The following is an 8532-nucleotide window of genomic DNA, read 5'->3' on the forward strand; positions in this document are numbered from 1 at the left end:
TCAGTTGATAAGCGAAAACATTCATATGCATTTTCTCATTTACCTACAGTAGCAGTTTCGCTTTATCAGAACTGGAAAAGATAGAAATCAAGTTTATGGGGAGATGGAAAATGTTATGCATCAACAGACTGTGTGTGTGTGTGTGTGTGTGTGTGTGTGTGTGTGAGGCTTTTATGTTGTCACAGTACCCCAAGTGGTTAACCTCCTGCCATTCTGTTATCTGGAAATCAGACAGTTTGCCGCTTAAGTTCGAGGTGATGAACAATGTTTCTTGTTATGAAAAAAAAAAAAAAAAAAAGAACTACCAGTCTGTGTTTCTGAGGTACAAACAGCAGATCTCTGAAACTCCTGAACTATGTACCTGATTAATACCAAAACTCAACGTATGTATGAGTTTTTATTTTTAAATCCAAACTTAAACCATCCAAACTTAAACTTTAGTCCAAACTTGCTTATGTTTAGTAGAGAAAGACACATTCAGTTTCTATTCTTTAAAAGTGAAACAGTCACATTTTAAAGTAAGTAAATTCAAATTTTACATTTATCCTTATCCTAAAAATTTTTTTTATATTTCTCTTTGAAACCAATATGTATCGTTTGCTTGTAAATTTATGATTACAATAAGATTAAAATAATCTGATTATAAAAATGATATTTGTATTTGTAGACAATGTGGATTCTATTGATTTTTTAAGGCATTTAATTGAAAAGTATCTTAAAGTAAGGAGATTAAATGAGTTAGAATGATCCAGTGGATTACATTATTGAGGTAGTCAGTAATGTACAACAATAGTAATTTAAGTAGTTTAAGCAGGGCTGCGGATAGAGATAAAAATCAGATTGCACTGGTGCAGACAATGAAATGAACTGAAACTGGATTGAAGAAAACGTCACTTAGTTTAAGTAAATGTCTTGAAATAAGCTACATTATCAAGGAACAAGTGAATTAAAAGCAATTACTGGCCTGAACTAACAAGATTCAAGATAAAATTCCTTCCTTTCAAGTGCTGTTCTTATGTGAACCTTGCTTTTTGCGCGTGCCTCAAAGAAAGGACTGACTGTGACTCTTGTTGCAAAGAAACATTCACAGCTGCAAGCATGTAAGCCTACTTGCTTTATGTCAGCACATCTGATATATAATAATCAGTTAATGACCACATCAAACCTCCACACCGGTATCAAAACCAAACATCACAGTATGATACAATAGGGCCAACTAAAGCAGGGCACAGTATACTCTGCAGAGTGATGTACTATATTCTATAGTTTAGCTTTTTATAAGCCAGCCTTTCCTTGGCCACCATATAGGCAGATCTGAATGAAGTTGCTGTTTCTTTTGTTAACTTGGAATTGATCTCAAGTACCTTGTTTGGCAGAATCTCCTTTTGCTTGGTTGCTGCGACTTCAACGGCCCTTTTGTGTGCTATGCTATCACGATGTTTGTAGATTTTTTTGCGCAACTGGTTCTGTGCATGGCTGCTTACATCCCCGTTAATCCACTCTTCCGATAAGTGCATGCCAATTACCTTTTCAGAAAGCAGAAGGGTTTTTGCGTCTCTGCATACTGTGCATCCCAAGCTTCCACCCTTAACAAATAGCCATGTGTTACGGGTCTTCCATTCTCTCCACTGCTGGCTGGTCCAGTTAGCCGGGAGAGAGGGGCAGGTGGGGTTAGCATCGTCATCGGCCTCTTCCTCTGTCGAGCTGTTACCCCCATCTCCAGCTTCTTACTGTCGGCTTGTCCTGCGTTGTCACCCCAGGCATTGGTGGGTTTGTGCTGTCAGCAGTCCCAGCAGGTGTAGCATCAGTGTCGGTCAAGCTAACATTTGCGGTAGAAGCCTCTGGCTCTGGTTGCTCTTCAGAGTCGATTGGCTTCGATTTTTTGGTAAATCCAAAATTTGTGAATAAGCTTCCTTGTTTTCTTTTTGACATGTCTGTAGTATGCTGACTACAAAACAGAGAAATTAATAATGGAGATTTGGCGCGCAGACTGAGTGGGACTAAGAAAGTTGTTTTTTTTCTGATCTTTGAGTTAAAGTGAGTGAAGTTCGATATTGCGCCGCCACGCTTCGATGGTGATGGCAAGAATAGCATGCATGCCGGTATCTTTATTAAAGTGAATTAGTGATGAATCACCCTCATGCATGAATCATACATCAATAACAGCCTAATTTTACGCATGAGCCATGATGATGAAGATACAGAAAAATAGAAATGTATGGCAAAAATAGCATATTGTCAATATTTTAGAGACCCCCCAAAATTTCACAAATCATGTTTTCAGGGGAGCTCATGTCTTATTAAGGGGAGCCAAGCTCCTCCTGCTCCCCTGTAGTTCGCACCCTGCCTGTAGACCCAGGATAGAGAGACTAAAGACGTCAGGAACACTTCAGCCCTTCGCAACTCCGCTACCATAACACAGAAACACACACACACACCCTCTTCATCATCAACCCACACACACACATCACCTCCTTCCTTCCTCTGAGCCAATCGGAACGCAAGAAAAACAAGAGATTATCCAATCAGACGGACAGGCTTAGTTCATCAACTAATCAATTAAGTGGAACAAACTCGGTTACGGCTATCTGTTCCTGATGTCCGGTCGGACATTAATTGTTTCATAATGAGAGCCAGCAAACAGGAAATACGGTGGATTATGGGTAATTACGGGGAGGAAAAATGAATGAGAAAAATGTATTATCAAGTTGGGATGGGTGCTGTTATATGTAACCCATTGGGACGTCCTGTTGGCTTGTGTTGGCCATGCTTTTGACTTATGTCCAATTTATCCTGTCTCACTCCAATGTGGGACGTTATGTGCTATCTAATGAGGCAGAAACGCCCTAAAAATAATCTTTATAACCCAATGCTCCAACAGAAGAAAAACATTTAGGTGGGTCAATGGAAGTCATTGGAAGCGAGAGCGAGATGGAGGGAATTTTTAGTTCGCTTGTGGTGAAATTGTGCCTGATGCCCTAAAGCAAAAGCCAATAATCTTAAACTAGGACTGTACATTTCTACCCCCACCTAGTATTTACATTGGGAAAAATGTCCACTGGGTATTTGTGACCAGTAACACTGACCAATGGCATCGGACCAAAAAGTTTAGAAATGTTAGATTCCCCAAAGAAGACATTGGTGGTGCTGCTGCTGAGCCTGGAGCAAAAGGAATCAAATGCAGCATGATAGAGTAAACAATATAATGCTGAAGCAGTAAGAACTCAATGAAGATGTCAAAAAACCTACTAATCATAATGGGACTATAGGACTGGACTATGACTGGACTATAGAAAGATGTCAACCAAAACCTCTAATCATAATGGACTATAGAAAGATGCTGCTGCCGCCTGCTGCTTTCTGTTTTGTCAAGTGGTGTCACCAAACCCACTTTGATCATGCCAGTATTGCAGCTTATTTTTCATGTCAAGTTACTCATGTGAGTAAAGCGATGCAAAGTTTTGCCTTGCGTCCTGTCTGATTGTATGGTGCTCTATTCTTATTTCTATTCTATTTTACTTTGCAGTATCCTTTAATCAGCCCAATTTCCCCATGGGAATCATTAAAGTTTAATTTAATCTAAATTAAACTAGAAAAAAATCAAAAACAGAATACTGATAAACTGTTGGTGATTAAACTGTAAATAGTAGTTTGCTGGAATATTCAAATTTAAGAGTGTAATGTGCTAACTTTCAGTTCCAAGTCCAGAGATACACAACAAAACTTTGGGAGGAATACTTAAATATGTTTTGCCTCAAATGTTAATTTGTGTGTTATGATTATGATGAAAAGATCCTATAATACAATTATAAAAAGAAAAACCAGACCACTGTGTCTGTAGTGAGTGTGCATGCAACATGTAATGTAATAATGTGATGCATTATTGAAACTCTTAAATGTAATCCAATTACTCTCCACTGTCCTCTTGGATTGCTCTGCCTATCAAATCCATTGAACATGAAGAGAAAAGAACAATTTATCAAATGATTACTTCTTAATTGAAATAGCCTTACTATCATCATCTACATTCATGATTATCCATTATGACAAATGCAATCTGTATGTGTGTGTGTGTGGGGTGTGTGTGTGTGTGTGTGTGTGTGTGTGTGTTACTTCCCAAAGTCATTTGTGTGTATGTGTTGTCCTTCTCCTCTATTATTGTTTCCTGCTGTTTCCTTTGACATTAAAACTCAGTGTGTGTGTTTGATGCTATATGACTTGTGCATATTAAACATATTCAATTGTATTATTTTATTCACTCACACACACACACACACACACACACACGCCTAGACATAGCAGACGTTCATAAACTCGCACATATTGATAGACTGTTGGCACAGGGCACGATGCCAGAGGCTCTTAGCTTATTATTGTTGGAGGGAAAGATGGAGAGAAAGAGGGACGGAGAGAGAGATTAATGTATGTATGTTGAGAGAGAGAGCGGGGGAGAGGAAAGGAGAGAATTAATTTGCCGAGCAGAGTGAGAGAGAGAGCGAGAGGAGAGATGGGCATCTAGATGGGTGTTGGCGTTTAATGTCTCCAATCATGAACGATAACTCTTAACAAATTAGATTATCTCACATTCACTGGCTAATGTTATGAGGAGAGGAGAGGAGATGAGAGGAGGGAAGGATGGAAGAAGAGGAGGAGGAAATAGAGAGAGGACACTTCATGAAATGAGGGTTGTTTGAGATTTAAAGCTGCACTAGGCAAGACTTTTATGTAAAAATGCATCCATCATATCAGTCTAAATCACACAGTGTGGCTGCAATAGAGAAGAACGTCCCATCCCCACTAATTAAGATGCTGTAGATTCGCCCTATTTGCCCAAATGAAATTCTGGTGTCAATATGTACACTAGTAGTGATGAATCAAAACTTCAGAGTGAAAATTGTGCAGCTTTTAAATTCCACTCTAAATTTTGCAGTTTGGCGGCACCTGTGGCCACAAATGGTATTGCTTTAGTGATGTCGACTATCTACAAAAACAGTAGGAGAAACGGAAGAAAATGGCAAAAACCACAACTAGGAACTATGTTTTTTCATTCACATAGTACACATTTATGGTCATATAATGATACTGTGGCCACGGACAAAATGTCAAAATAGCTAGCTTGCTGAGATTGCGGCATAATTTTCCTTGTTTTCCGAATATGTAAAACACATCACTTCTTATGCGCTGCAAAGATTTCCCGCCATTAAGTCGATCCCGACCACATGGGCTCATAACCGGGAAGTCTCATGCATCGCTGATGGGTGGATTTTCTTTTTTAGCCACGTTTTACTTAGATTTTTTCATGAAAATGTTACATAGTGGATAATAAAAAAACAAGAAGACTGAAACAATCTGTCGTTTTTTTGCATTTTCTCAACAGTTCCTCCAACTGTTTCAGTAGATCGACATCACGAAAGTGACGGGGAAGGATTCATGGGAATTGGAGGCAATAAAAAAACACTTAACAGTTACCACTTGTGGCCACAGGTGGCGCCAAACTGCAGAATTTAAAGTGGGATTTTAATGCTGCACTTGGCAATTTTGCGCGTTGGCGGCCCCAAATGGCAGCGAAAGGTACAATTTTAGGACTTCACTACCCAGAAATCCTGTTAGGTGACATCAGTAAAATGCTTTATTATACCAAAGTGATGAGAGTGAATTATTCAACAAAGCACAGGCCCACACATGTAGAGACACACACACACATACTTGTCTTCAATTGGAAGGTTAAAGTTTCAACTGTATTATATACATCTGGAACCAATCCATAGTGTGTGTGTGTGTGTGTGTGTGTGTGTGTGTGTGTGTGTGTGTGTATTTAGGGGAATAGGGTTACAAAGCAGGTCTGACAGAATAGTTGGCAGATGAGATGTTTATTTACACAAGCCATAAAACACACACACACTCATGCGTGCACGTGCACACACACACACACACACATATATGTAAAGTCAGTGCATTCAGTTCCAGCTACAGTACTTTATAATTACAGGGTACGTCACATCCAGGTTACATTGACAGGTAGGTAGCATTCTGGTTTGACATCATTACATTTCAGTGCTGTCTGTGACACACACCCACACACACACACACACACACAGACAGACACATAAGCATGCACATACAGGCACACTCATACGTGCTGCAGGCACATGATCACACATACAAGCATGTATGTGGGAACTTGTTTGTGTGAGAAAAATATATACACACACCTGCACACGTATGCACACGCACACAAAAAAGCACTGGCACACACACACAAATACCACACACTTAACATCCACAGGAAGCAGTAACACATTGTCATAAACATTGATGAGAACATTGTTGTACACAACCAACAACAGACCAACCAAGGCAATAAACTTTGTTCTCAGACAACAATACCCATACAATACATCCAGTGCTTTCACACACACACACTCACACAAAATACCCAGACATTTTAGATTAAACAGAGGCTTACAGTCCAAAAACTTGATGATGTTCACTGCATAATATTTCCAATATGCAGATGATTGCATCCTCTACAATGTTTCTTTTCTGTAATTAGCAACAAATAGCTGAGAACTTCAGTATCACCCGTAAGTGATTGGACTTTTTTTTTTTTCAGCAATCTTTTTGAAAGTGTCGTTTCTCCATGTATGTCGCATTTTAGGCCCATACTCTTCAAAATGAAACTGAATACTTGCCGCCATGTACAAACCCTGCAACTCCAATTTTAGTGTTGTTGTTGGAAATGAATGTTCCTTTGTGCTGAGAGAGATTTATGACTCAAATCTGAAGTAGTCAAGGTGTGCTTCATTTTTCTGGCCAGACACTAGAGCCCTATTTAAATAGGATTAGATTTACTGAGGACTGAGGATTTACTGTCATTTTAATCCAGTATGAATCTACCATGTCTGAATATTTACCAGTCTGCAAAAGTTAAAATCTGGAGAAAATGACCTACTGTTTTGCAGGAAACTCAGAGTTTATCTGAGATCAGTGATTAAATTGGAATTGAAGTCATTGTAATGTAATAATGTGTTACGTTGGCGGCGTCAGATTGTCATAACACATGTAGACTATTATCGTAAACTGTCTAATGGAGTCTGGACCTGGGATTTCTGGATACAACTTGATGGCCCCTTATGGACTTTCAGGGTTTGCTGTTTTGGTAGCTATGCTTTTTTAACCAACCAGCATAAACATATGAGCAAAGATGTCAATCATGACATCTGGGCTATGAGCTGTAATTCGAGGGAAATCACAGAAATCAAATTGTACTTTAAACAAGTCTTAAGGTCACTGGAAAGATTTTAAAAAAAAAAGGTCCTTTTGTGGTTTTTCCAAATAACTTTTGGGCAACATGACAAAGCAATGTACTTGCCAAGTGGAAGTGAAGCAAGATACAGGGCAAAATATGTTAAAGTTGAGTTTTGTCCAAAATGAGATCTGTATCATTTGAAAAAATTAACAGTCTAAAAAATTATTTATAGCTCAAAATGAAAAAAAACAATGGTACTTTGTAAAGGATAATTGGTAACTTAGGTCCAATGTTGAAAAAGTAACATTTTTACAGGCTGGATCCTTTTTAGAGATACTGAATGATCAACTTTAGGTTATGAACAATAGGTTGCCATGCAATCAAATGATTGTTGAGATGTCTATTTTTCCTTTTTTTTTTTACAACATAGTCCAAAAACTATAGTCTAATTAGTCTAATTGGCTAATATATATATAACGATATATCGACTATATCAGCTACATTTGAGGAATTCATTTCCAAAATACTATATATCCATTTTGGAAAGAAATTGTTTTCTCAAGATCATTCAATATATCTAACATATAGAGGATCCAGTCTGTAAAACTTATTATTTTGTCTTGACCTGCTCACCTTTAAAAAATACCATCATTTGTTCTCATTTTGTGTCATCACTCATTTAGTTAGAGAGGGCGTCACTTTTTTCAAATGTTGGAAATGACATTTTGGAATGAAACGTTTTCAAGATACTTTGTTCCCTATGTTGATTTGTCAACTTTGCCCCAACCCATACCTGTTAAATTACAAAGCTGTCTATCAGTGCCTTTAACATATAACTTTCCCTTTTAACTGAAAGCACAGTGAGAAACAACAAAAACATTACACTTATACCCAAATTATGCTAGAACATATACTTTGCATTATGTCTCAATAAAATAAGAGGCACAAGTTTTCAAGTTTTGAAGTATGAGTTAACTGCAGTCTCACATCAAGATCTTTTAAAAAAATAACACAATTATTACATAATATCATACATATGTATAAATAAAATAATGTGATTACCATCCATAGAGAACTCTTTTCTGTCTTTGTCCATCTCATTCTGTCTCTGTCTCCACTCACCCTGACTAAAGTGCTGACCATCTCCAGAACTTTACAGAATTGTTTTCTCTCTCCAGACTTCTTGCCCTTTGACCTTTGACCTTTCCAGTGGGAACATGGTAAGGGTGAGAGGGGAAAGGTCACCAAAACAGACCAGAGGCTGAGGTCAAGGGTTAAGAAGC

Source organism: Centroberyx gerrardi, chromosome 21, assembly GCF_048128805.1.
Source record: "Centroberyx gerrardi isolate f3 chromosome 21, fCenGer3.hap1.cur.20231027, whole genome shotgun sequence".
Classification (NCBI taxonomy): domain Eukaryota; kingdom Metazoa; phylum Chordata; class Actinopteri; order Beryciformes; family Berycidae; genus Centroberyx; species Centroberyx gerrardi.